Source organism: Delphinapterus leucas, chromosome 14 (assembly GCF_059928025.1).
Source record: "Delphinapterus leucas isolate spDelLeu-1000000601 "Yukka" chromosome 14, BTC_Dleu_Yukka2, whole genome shotgun sequence".
In the NCBI taxonomy this organism is placed as follows: domain Eukaryota; kingdom Metazoa; phylum Chordata; class Mammalia; order Artiodactyla; family Monodontidae; genus Delphinapterus; species Delphinapterus leucas.
Window position 1 is genome coordinate 47012833 of NC_143142.1, and position 12359 is coordinate 47025191.

The window sequence follows — 12359 nt, forward strand, 5'->3', positions numbered from 1 at the left end:
CTCGCAGGCTTTCTCTTTTCTATTTTACACCTTAGTGGTCTCATCCAATCTCATGGTGTTAAATACTCTTTGCTGTTAACCCCAAATTTCTGCCTTTAACCTATACCTGCCCTCTAAACTTCCTATTCATAGATCGGTCATCTTCAATTTGATGTCTAAAGGAAAACTCAAGCTTAATTTGTCCAAACTGAACTCCTGCTCTCCCCGTCCCCATACAAGCTTAGTTGTCCTTCAGGTTTTCCACTTTTAGCTAATAGCAACTCTATTGTGCTAGTTGCTCAGCCCCCAAACCTAGACTCATCATTGATTACTCCGTTTCTCCCATATCCCACATCCAGTCCAAATTCTGTTGATCCTACCTTCAAAAGATGTCTAGGAATCCAACCTCTTGGTACCATCCCCACTGCTACTTTCCGGATCTAAGCTGTCATCAGCTTCCCTGTGGATTTTTGCAATAACCTTACAGTCTGCATTTGCTGACCTTTCAGTCTGTTCCCAAGATAGCAGCCAGAATGATTTCCCTAAGACATTCTTGATCTTGTTATCCCCTTGCTCAGAATCATCCAGTGGATGCTTATCACACACAGAGTAGAAGCCAAGTTTTTGGCAAAGCCCTGCAAGCCCTCTCCCTACCACCACACACACACACAGACATCTGGCCATTACCCATTTGACTTCCCTATAGATACTCTCTCCCTCACATACACACTCTAGCCACACTGTCATCCCTGTAGTTCTTTTAACATGTCAGTTATGCCTGCAACTCGGGGTCTTTCATTTGCTGTCCCCTCTGCCTGGAACTTTCTCCTCATAAAAATCCCCGAAGTTTTACTGCCTCACTTCCTTCAGATTATTATTCAAATATCACTTTTTTAGTAAGTCCTTGTGAAACTGCACCTGAGATGGGACTGGAACCCACAATCTTCCAACTGAAACCAAACAACTCATCTCAGGCAAACAACTCATCTCAGGATTTAATGAAGCTCAGGTTCTTTATATCTCGGTACAGAAGGAATTCAGCAAGAGGCAAAGTGATAGGTAAGAAGTAGATTTATTAATATAGGACGCTTGTGAAGGATCCAAGTGGGCAGGCAAGAGGGCTCTGCCCCAAGAATTAAGTGGGCTACATTTTTATAATCAAAGGAAAAGTGGGGAGGGAGAGAAGACCACCTTCCTCCTTTTCCTTTGTAAAGATGTTGCAGGAAAATATGGTGCAAGAGGATGGTTATGTCCCAGGTCTCGGGCGAGTTCCTGGGACGGGCCGCCAATGAGGGTCCTTGGCTTCGCACAGGAAAGAATTCAAGAACGAGCCATAGTAAAGTGAAAGCAGGTTTATTGAGAGAGGCACACATTCCATAGACAGAATGTGGTCTGTCTCAGAAGGTGCGAGTGGCCCTGAATTATGGGGTGGTTAGTTTTTACTGGCTGGGTAATTTCATAGGCTAATAAGTGGGAGGATTATTCCAACTATTTTGAGGAAGAGGTGTGGATTTCCAGGAATACCAGGCCCATTTTCTGGCCTCTTATGGTTGTCCTCAGAGCTGTCATGGCACCTGTGAGTGTGTCGTTTAGCATATGGTAATGTGTTACAATGAGCATATAATGAGGCTCAAGGTCTATTGGAAGTCGAGTCTTCTGCCATCTTGGGCCTAATCTGTTCTAACTAGGATTTGTCGTATCCTCAAGGGCTATGTCATTCTTTTAAAGGTTGTGCCCTGCCCCCTTCCCTCTGTCTTACTTCCCTGAAAATCCTATTGAAAATTGCTACCAATACTCCTTATTCCCTTTCCTAATCATGGTGGATTTTAGTTCCCCAACCAGGGAACTTAGTTCCCCAACCAGGGATCGAACCTGTGTCCCCTGCAGTGGAAGCACGGAGTCTAAACCACTGGACCGCTAGGGAAGTCCCTACGTGTTTATTGAAGGAAGGAAGGAAGGAAGGAAGGGAGGAAGGAATGTAGTGTGGGAGGAGGCCTGGGGCAAATGAGAATAGAACCCTGGATGTGGTGGAGGAAGAACCTGGGTAGGAACTTTGTCAAGGTGTCACCTGGTTTGGTTCAGTTCAGCAAATATTTGTTGAGTACCTCTTGTGTGCCAGGTATTTTGCTAGCTGCTGGGGCACATAAAAAGAATAAGTTGTGGTAGGGCAATAAGGAAAGGTAAAGGAGATTTCGCTGAGAAGCCTCTCGGTTTCTCCTTTCTCTGGATGTTATATTCCTAACGCACCTTGGCCATGTTCTGTTGTAGCCATGTGATGTAAGTAATTAGTTTCCAGTCTACCATCCCTTTTGGCAGTGGAATCTCAGATGACAGGGCTGTGGCTCAAAATCTGGACCCTTGGTGCCCAGCCCAGTACTTAGCACTTGTAGGTGTATAGCATGTGTTTGATGAATAATTAAACTACAAGGAGATTTTAAAATATTTTAGACAGCTCAGCTATTTGTCTCAGGCTTTCCTAAAAGTCATTTTCTCTTAGTGGTTTCCATGCAAACTTAACAGAAATTGGATTATTATAATAATTTTATCCTTCAGTTCTCCAAAATTTAACCCTGTTTTGGGGATCAGAAATAAATATTAAGTAGTGTTTTAGGTCACATTTGAGATTAATAGAGAGTTGATTTGCAGCCCCAATTTTTCATTGGGAAATGCCACTGTTTGTATAACTGATAACTGATCAGGCCACTTTTGTTTATTCATTTTCTTAAAAGGTGTTGTTTTACAGGGTCTCTAATCCTGAAACTTCATACCCACCACTCACTAAATTCTGTCCTTCTGGTTTCGGAAAGATGTCATCTAACAAGAGATTTTCGCTCCCCAACCACTCATATAAATAATGCCCTCAGTCACTCTGGACCTCCTTGCCTTGAATTGTATGTCTTCAGGGTGCACATCACTCCCTCATGTGGTGCTCTAAGGTCACAGATCTGAGAGCTGTCTTCTCTCCCATGAGAACATAAGCTCCGTGAAGGCAGGACTTCATCTGTTCAGTTCGCTGCATTATCCCACGCACTGAGAATAACACCGGCATAAAATAGGGCAGGAAATCTGTTGATTGGATCGTTATGAGCCATTTAGAGCAGTCAGTGGATTTGTTCTTTTAAAACAGTTGATGCATAGAGAATTCCCCGGAAGTCCAGTGCTTAAGACTTGGTGCTTTCACTGCCGTCTGTGGGTCCAGGTTCGATCCCTGGTCGGGGAACTATGATCCCACAAGCCCCGCGGCAAAGCCCTAAAAAAAAAGGGCTTCCCTGGTGGCGCAGTGGTTAAGAATCCACCTGCCAATGCAGGGGCCACAGGTTCGAGCCCTGGTCTGGGAGGACCCAACATGCCGTGGAGCAACTATGCCTGTGTGCCACAACTACTGAGCTTGTGCTCTAGAGCCTGAGAGCCACAACTACTGAACCCGCGTGCCACAACTACTGAAGCCCACGCGCCTAGAGCCCTTGCTCCACAACAAGAGAAGCCACCGCAATGAGAAGCTTGTGCACCGCAATGAAGAGTAGCCCCCGCTTTCTGCAACTAGAGAAAGCCTGTGTGCAGCAACGAAGACCCAATGCAGCCAAAAATAAAAAAAACATAGTTGGCATGGCATGTGATATTTTGTAAGATTAAGGTGTATAATGTGTTGATTTGACACATTTATATATTGTAATGTGATTAGCTAACACCTCTATTATGTTACATATTATTTCTTTTTTTGTGGTGGTGGGAGTAATTATGATCCAGTCTCTTAGCAAGTTTGATATTTCTCTCTCTTTTTTTTCCTTGGCCATACCACATGGCATGTGGGATTCCCTACCAGGAATCAAACCTGAGCCCCCTGCACTGGGAGGGTGGAGTCTTACCCACTGGACCACCAGGGAAGTCCCAAGTTTGATGTTTCTAATACAGTTTTGTTTTCTACAATCTCTATATCGTGTATTAGATCTCCAGGACTTATTTGTCTACTGGTTGCAAGAAAGCACATTTTCTTTTTAGAAAGTTTCCAGAAACTGATAAAGGTGGGTTGTGAGAGAGTCATCCTCAGAAGTTTCTAGGGTAGCTAAAGCAATTCAAGTCACTTCACTATGCGGGACTGGTTTTAGGGCCAGTTTGTGAGATATGCTGGTTACTCTTGTCTTGTAGTCCTCAGCCCTGAAATGTCTACTGCAGGTAGTGAATTCCTTAAGCCCACATGTGAGATGACACATTACCATGGTAATTCATTATCTCTCTTTTTCCTCTCTCAGATGAAGATGGAACAGTAGCCTGTATGTCCTGTCTGCTTTGTCTGAAAACAATGATGACTTCATCTGCTGCATCTGTGAGGTGAGGTGTCATTCTTTTGTGTCCCAGGCCCAGACATAACTCTTCAGAACTCTCATCCGGGGAGCCAGCTCCATGGAAACAGTGACCAACGGCTTAAATTATGACACTTGAAGCAAATGTTGTTCTTTCCCTTTTATTCTTACCCAAACCTGCAATGAATCACATCTCACCTCCTCCATGAATGTCTTCTCCTTCTGACCACACAAAGTCAGCAACTCGAGGGCCCAGAACCCACAGCAGCACCTGTCAAAGCAAAGTCCTCAGTCATAGAACAGCTGAGCATTATGTAGCTATAGCTGGAGATTCCCATGAGGTATGTATGAGTATCTGCTGCTGCTTCTCACCACCGTGGTGGGGACCCGAAAATCCGGTGCTCGTGGCACTGTCGCTGTGACTCTCCTCCCCATCTGAGGGCACAGTTTGTACTTCAGAATGGTGGGGCTCCCCCTCTCCTTCTTAGCCCACTAGGCACTTTGGTGACCAGCAAACCCTGTCAAAACCAGGCTTTCTGTAGTCTTCTCCACTCAGATTGCCCCAAGAGCCCATCTCTCCTTTTAAACTGGCTTCCTAAATCCAGCCATAGATTACAAGCAGGTATTTTACTGCTCGACCCTGGCACTTGGTGTATACCTATTTTGATAGCACTCATCAGGTTGAAGCTTGCGTGATTTAAATGCCCCTGTAAACTATTTAAGAGCAGGGTTCATGTCATTTGTTTCTGTATCCCCATCACCGAGCACAGTGTCTGGCTGTGGCTCTCTGTAAATATTTTGGAATGAATGTATGAATATGTTAAGTAAAGAACAGTGTAGTTTTCCATATTTTCCTTTGTTCATGAACTCCCTTATACACACATCTCTGGTTCATACCCTAGTTTGGTCTATATTCTAGGCACTAACTTTATGCATATAATTTTTTTTCTTTTTTTTTTTTTTTTTGGGGGGTACGCGGGCCTCTCACTGTTGCGGCCTCTCCCGTTGTGGAGCACAGGCTCCGGACACACAGGCTCAGCGGCCATGGCTCACGGGCCCAGCCGCTCCGTGGCATGTGGGATCTTCCCGGACCGGGGCACGAACCCGTGTCCCCTGCATCGGCAGGCGGACTCTCAACCACTGCGCCACCAGGGGAGTCCTATACATATAATTTTTAAAACATGCTAACCATGCCCATTTATTTTATTATTTCTATTTTACACGTAAGAAAGTTGAGACTCAGAGAGTTTCTTTCCCATGCTCAGGTAGCTAATAAGTAGCTGAAGTTCTTAGCTAAGGGTTTAAATCCCAGTCTTTTTGAGTCTCATTCTATCTTTCCCCTCACTATAAGGCAACGGTTCTCAAAGTGTGGACCACAGGCCCCTGAGTGTCCCTTAGACCCTTTTAGGGCTCCACAGGTCAAACTATTTTCATAAAATACTGACATTTTGGCCTTTTTTTTTTTTTTGACTGTGTTGACAATGCACCTTGACGCAAAGGCACTGGGACAGCAGTCATTGTATTCTTTACTGCCAGGCACTTGCAGTAAAAAACAACCACAAAACAGTCTACCTTTAAAATGTCCTGATGAAGCTATAAAAAGTAATTTTGTCAAATCTAGACCTTTGAGTGCACATCTTTGTAACATTATGTGTGACAACGTGGAAAGTTCACACAGGGCACTTTTGCTACATTCCAAAATACAATCTTTGTCTTGAGGAAAATTATTGGTGTGATTGCTTGAGCTGAACTAGTTGTTTTTTTCCTGGAACACCATATTTACTTAAAGAACAACTGACAGACAAAACTATCGTTATTAGGTATTTGACAGAAATTTTTTGGCAAATGAATGGAATGAGCCTAAAATGTCCAGGAAACCAACTAGCAGTATTTATTGTCAATGATAATAATGGAGCTTTCAAAAGAAAGTTAGAATTGTGGAAATCTTGTATCTGCCATCACGAATTTGACAGTTTCCCAAATACTTATAAACATTTCTGATGAGATTGACGGTGATGTTAACAAAGAGACTTATCTAATAAGGTACAATTAAATGTGTTAATGTTTGGAAGATCTAGATTTTCTAAAAGATGAATGATGTTACAATGCATAAGTAGAGGATCCATTCAAAATGCAAGATGGACCAACGGATTTTAATATAACAGAATACGAAAAGTTCATTGATGTGGTTTAAGAAACTACAGCTTGTCAAGTTTGGGTATAGTATTTGAGAAGGTCAGCCACAATTATCCCAAAAAAGCTATTAAAACACTCCTTCCTTTTTCAACTGACATTTCTGTTTGAGGCCAAATTTTCTTCATATACTTTAATCATAACAATACGTAGCAAGGACTTGAACACAGAAGTGCATCTGAGAATCCAACTGTCTTCTATTAAGCCAGACATTAAGAGATTTGCAGACAGAAAACGATGCCACTCTTCTCACTAATTTATTTTTGTCTTTTAATATGTACTTATTTTTCATTAAAGTATATTATTTATGTTAACATACACTGGGTTTTAAATTGTTTTTTTTTTTTGTTTTTTTTTTTTTGCGGCACACGGGCCTCTCAGCCGCTCCGGACCGGGGCACGAACCCGTGTCCCCTGAATCAGCAGGCGGACTCTCAACCACTGCGCCACAGGGAAGTCCTAAATTGTTATTTTAAAATGAATTATATGCATTTCAAATTTTTTCTCAGTTTTAATTTTTTTTTTTTTCCTTTTTGGTCATGCCGCGTCGCTTATGGATTTTAATTCCCTGATCAGGGATTGAACCAGGGCCCTCAGCAATGACAGCACAGATTCCTATCCACTGGACCACTGCAGAATTCCCTCAGTTTTAGTTTTTAATAAGGTCAATATTGATAGGTAGCTCAGAACAGTAAAATTTCTTTGGGGGTCCTTAATCACTTTTCAGAATGAAAATGGGTTTCAAGAGAAGAAGTTAGGGGACAGCTGCAAAGGAATGCACACATGACAAGAAGGACCAGGAGGGCTTCCCTGGTGGCGCAGTGGTTGAGAGTCCGCCTGCTGATGCAGAGGACACGGGTTCGTGTCCCGGTCCGGGAGGATCCCACGTGCCGTGGAGCAGCTGGGCCCGTGAGCCATGGCCGCTGAGCCTGCGCGTCCGGAGCCTGTGCTGCGCAACGGGAGAGGCCACAACAGTGAGAGGCCCACGTACCGCAAAAAAAAAAAAAAAAGGACCAGGAGCCAGACACACCGGCTGAGTGCTTCAGAGATCCCTTCTATTCACAGTCGACGACAATGAAGTGAATCATACACTCAAGCTTTTCTTTCTCAGTAATTTTTGTGGTTAAAGTGACCCAGGCTTAATGTTATTGCAAGTTAAAAACTGGAGCCCAGAAAATGAAAGGAAGAAAGAAGACAAGTCTCTCAAATTTCCTTTGCTTCTGCCCAGCAAGATTTCTCCTACCAGAAGCAGCAAAGGCTTAAGCAGTGCCATCGACACCAGACACTTGAACAACCCAATGTAACAAAGTCAAGTTCATCCCCCTGTGCACCAGTCCGGTCTTGCGCACTGTGTGGGACCTTGTTTACCTCATGCTCTCTTTCTGTTGTTGCACAGCAGGTAGTGTCATTTACATATTCTTTGTAAAGTAGTTGTCATTTTAGTACACGTCTGGGTGGCTTACTTCTGCAGGACACTGTAAAACAAAATGAAACAAAAAGCCAACGCAGGGGAAAACAGGCTGGATGACGCACGTTGTGTTGGGCACATGGAAAGTGCCACCTGCTAGTTGTTAAACCAGATTAGTTGCACTTTAGTGATTGTATCTCAGGGCCTATAACAGTGTCATCTTAGCTGACCCAAATAGCCAATGATCCATGCTCTCAACTTACATGTTTTTGAGGAAAAGCACTTATGTGATTGCTTGAGATGTGAACTGATTTAGCTGCTTTTCTCATTCCATGAAAAAACACCATATTTACTTAAAGAACAACTGACAAACTATGGTTATTGGGTATTCGGCTGAAATTTTCTTGAAAATGAATGGAGTGAGCTTACACTGAATACATTCATATTGACGAGTGGCTTTTAAACTGTGTTAGTGTCGGGCATACACAACCCCACCCTCGGGAAGTACTCTTATGTCATTTTGCACGTAAGTCTGATTTGGCCCAACCAAACCATGAAGCGTTGATGTGTACACAGGAAACCCGTAGCAATAGATCACAACAAAGCCTTACATTTCTTCCCAGTGGGAAATGTTTGTTCTTATTGGACAAAAACACTCAGGACAAAAACATGTGGTTTTGTTGGCCTCTGTGCCCATAAAAAAATGCTATGCGCCTAATGGCATTGGGGTAGGCTTACAGAAATTAGAGCATTTTCTAGATACTGATTTTCCATAGTTCATTCCCATTTCTCCCAACAAATGTTTACCAAGCACCTATTAAGTGCCAAGTATTGGAGTTACAAATTTCAATGAGACTGATTTCAGTTAGTTACTCGGGAGAGGAAGATTTGTAAATAATAACTATACTTTTGGGTAATGAGTACCATACATAAGTGCAACCAAAGCATGAAGAAGGAATGATTCATCCCTTCTTCCAGGTGTTTGCAGGCCTGAGCTACAGGAGGAGTAAACTGGACTGGAGTTTGAGGGCATTAAAACTCTTGAGCAATCTCATGAAGTAGATGAACGGGTATCAGTGGATGCCCACTCTGGACCTGTTGGAGCTTGGGGTGAATTCTTAACGGCACCAGGACAGCTGAACTAGATTAGGGTTGCAGAACTTTCTGAGCCACCTGTTGATCCTTTTGTAGTGATGGCAGGACGCTGTTTATCTCATCATGCTGCAGCGATTTCCCCCCCTCAGTTTCTTTGTGGGCTGCCTCTTAGCAGAAGAGCTCCCTCTATGAAACCAGTGCAGAGATTTGAAGAAGGATCATTCTGTGTAGGAATAGAATTGTTCCTCACTCCCTCAGCCAGCTGGCTTCTTGACATCTCAAAGGTTACTCCCAGTCCTTTGATCAACGGTGTGACTGCATTGTCATTCATGGTCCTTGTGAACTATGATACATAACATCTTTGTCTTCAGCCAGGGGTGTAGCTGACAATCAAGCCACTTGTATTAAGTGGCAACAGTAGTCACCTCTAGCATGACCAGTAGCCATCCCATAAACAGGTGATCATGAAGAGTCTGGCAATAAAAGAAGAGCAGTAAAAAGGTAACCATCACAGGATGATTCATTTCCTGTGTTAACCTGGCTAGACCACAGTGTCCAGATATTTGGTCAAATATAAGCCTAAATGTCCCTGTGAAAATATTTTTAGATGATGTTAACATGTAAATCAGTAGCCTTTGAGTAGCAGATTACTCTCCGTACTGTGGGTGAGCCTCATCTAATCAGTTGAAGGGTTGAAGAGACAAAAGACAGAGGTCCCCAGAAGAAGAGGAGATCCTGCCAGCAGACTGCCTTTGAACTCAAACTGCAACATCAACTTTTCTCTTGGTCTCCAACCTGCCGGCCCACTCTGCAGAGTTTGGACTGGCAAGCCTCCACAATGATGTGAGCCAATTCCTTAAAATAAATTTCTTTCTCTATCTATATATACATCCTATCGGTTCTGTTTCCCTGGAGAACTCTGACTACTACAGTAACTTACCACAATTTTGAAAAAGGGGTAAGAGATGGTAATGTGGGGAGGGGCTTAGAAGATCTGTGTGAAGGACATGATTTAGTCTGTTCAGCACCAGGGTGTGCAGATGTCCTAGGAGCTCTTCTGCCCTTCACTTGGCTGGACCCCTATTGAATTTGTGTCCCCCTAGCTGCCCAGGGACTTCTCTAGTCACCACATCCCCCCATTCTTTTCCTTTTTCCTAGATCCATTTAATTAAATTTAAATTTATGTACCTCCCCAGTATGTTATAGAAGTGCTTATAAGATTTCATAAAAGTTAGCATTGGGAAATTAATGAAATAACTTACAAAACTTTTTTTTCATCCAGTTTTATTGCGATATAATTGACATACAGCACTGTGTAAGCTTAAGGTGATTTGCCTACATACATAATGATTTGAGTTACATACACTGTGAAATAATTATCACGGTGTTTGGTGAGCACCCATCATCTCACGTAGATACAAAATTAAAGAAGCAGAAAAAAATAGTTTTCCTTGTGATGAGAACTCTTAGGGTTTACTCTCTTAACTTTCATATAGAACTCATAGCAACGTTCATTATATTTACCACGTTGTACATTACATCCCTAGTACTTATTTATTAATTATTATTATTATTTTTAATAAATTTATTTATTTTATTTTTGGCTGCACTGGGTTGGTCTTCGTTTCTGTGCGTGGGCTTTCTCTAGTTGTGACTAGCAGGCTTCTCATTGCAGTGGCTTCTCTTGTTGCGGAGTACGGGCTCTAGGCGTGAGGGCTTCAGTAGTTGTGGCACACAGGCTCAGTAGTTGTGGCACGCGGGTTCGGTAGTTGTGGTTCGCAGGTTCTAGAGCGCAGGCTCAGTAGTTGTGGTGCACGGGCTTAGTTGCTCCGTGGCATGTGGTATCTTCCCGGACCAGGGCTCAAACCCGTGTCCCCTGCATTGGCAAGCAGATTCTTAATCACTGTGCCACCAGGGAAGCTCTCTAGTATTAATTATCTTTTTTTTTTTTAAGTGAAAGCAAGTTTATTTAGAGAGATACACATTCCATGGACAGAATGTGGACCCTCTCAGAAGGTGAAAGCAGATCTTATTTATCTCATACCTGGAAGTTTGTGCCTTTTGACTGCCTTCATCCAATTCCCCCTCCTCCCACTCTCTGCCTCTGGGTACCACAAATCCGATGTCTTTTTCTATGAGTTTGTTTGTTTTTGAAGTGTACTTGACCTTGTTAGTTCCTGTTGCACAACATAGTGATTCAATATTTCTATACATTTCAAAATGATCGCCACTACACGTCTAGTTATCACCTGTCACCAGATAAACATATTACATAGTTATTGACTATATTCCCCGAACTGTACACTTCATACCCATGACTCATTTATTTTGCAGCTGGAAGTCCACACCTCTTAATCTCTCTCACCTATTTATTTCTTTCCCCCACCTCATCTCCTCTGGCAACCACCTGTTTATTCTCTGTATCTGTAACTCTGTTCCTGGAAAACTATTTTTTTGCGGGGGGGAAGGAGAGTCAGGTGACGGAAACAGGCACTACAAGAAGAAAGATACAAAGTCTTTTGGATCTTTGTTGCAATCTCTCTGTACTATTTCCTGTTAAGAAGTTTTTTACACTCATGGTCTGCTACCCTCAGGTCTAGAATGTACTCATATTCCATGGGGATCTTCAGAATCACATTCCTCAGAGAAATATGCTTTCCTGATAGTTTAAGAGGCTTTCAGAGCAATCCATAAGGCCTAGAATCTCCAGCACTGGGTCTCCTGTTCACAGATGCCTGTTCCTTCCATATTACCTGGGAGAAAGGAAGACCAGAGGAGGACCAGCAACCGGAGGCAGACATTTTCCTGGGATCCAACTTCAGATTCCATGATGAGCTTGAAAAAGTTTCCTAGGGGTGGGGTACAAGTGAGGGAAACTGGAGGTGTGTTAGACAAGCCAAGTGTAGCTTCTGCATTAAAGAGCATCACTGACAACCCCAGAAAGAAGGAAATGTAAAAGATATCCATTAACTGTAGTCAAAACACATTATATTTGGATTTCAGCCATGCCTCCATGACTCTCTGTGAGATTCGTAGCAAGGCGCTGTCCATATTCTGTAATTAGGGTCCAAAACAGACTCCAACAGTCCTGTAGGAACTGTTGCTTCTTATCTGCCTGCTTCCAATTTGCTAACTTCGAATGTGAGCTCCTTGTCCCGACACGTAGAATGCAGTCAGGAGTCTCAGTTTCACATCTCAGCTCACAAAAAGAGATGTATATAATAAATACCTTTATTTTTTTGTAACCATAACTATTATTTTGGGTCCCTATCCACATAAGTGGGAGATATTTAATCGCAGCCAATTCAGGATTTCCATCTTTTACCCCTAGGCTTGTGCCTAAACTTAACAGCTGAGGTCCCATCTGCTCCTGATGTCATGTGT

At 42.9% G+C, this 12359-nt stretch overlaps 1 protein-coding gene across 1 annotated transcript in view; it reads left to right on the forward strand.

Moving 5' to 3' along the window:
• Nucleotides 1-1053: 1053 nt before the first annotated feature.
• The window catches only part of MEP1B (meprin A subunit beta), a 44272-nt gene continuing 32966 nt past the window's right edge, over nucleotides 1054-12359 (forward strand). The window contains exon 1 of the mRNA XM_089895059.1: nucleotides 1054-4308. The gene's annotated coding sequence lies outside the window, so the exon portion shown is untranslated. The remainder of the gene's footprint in view (nucleotides 4309-12359) is intronic.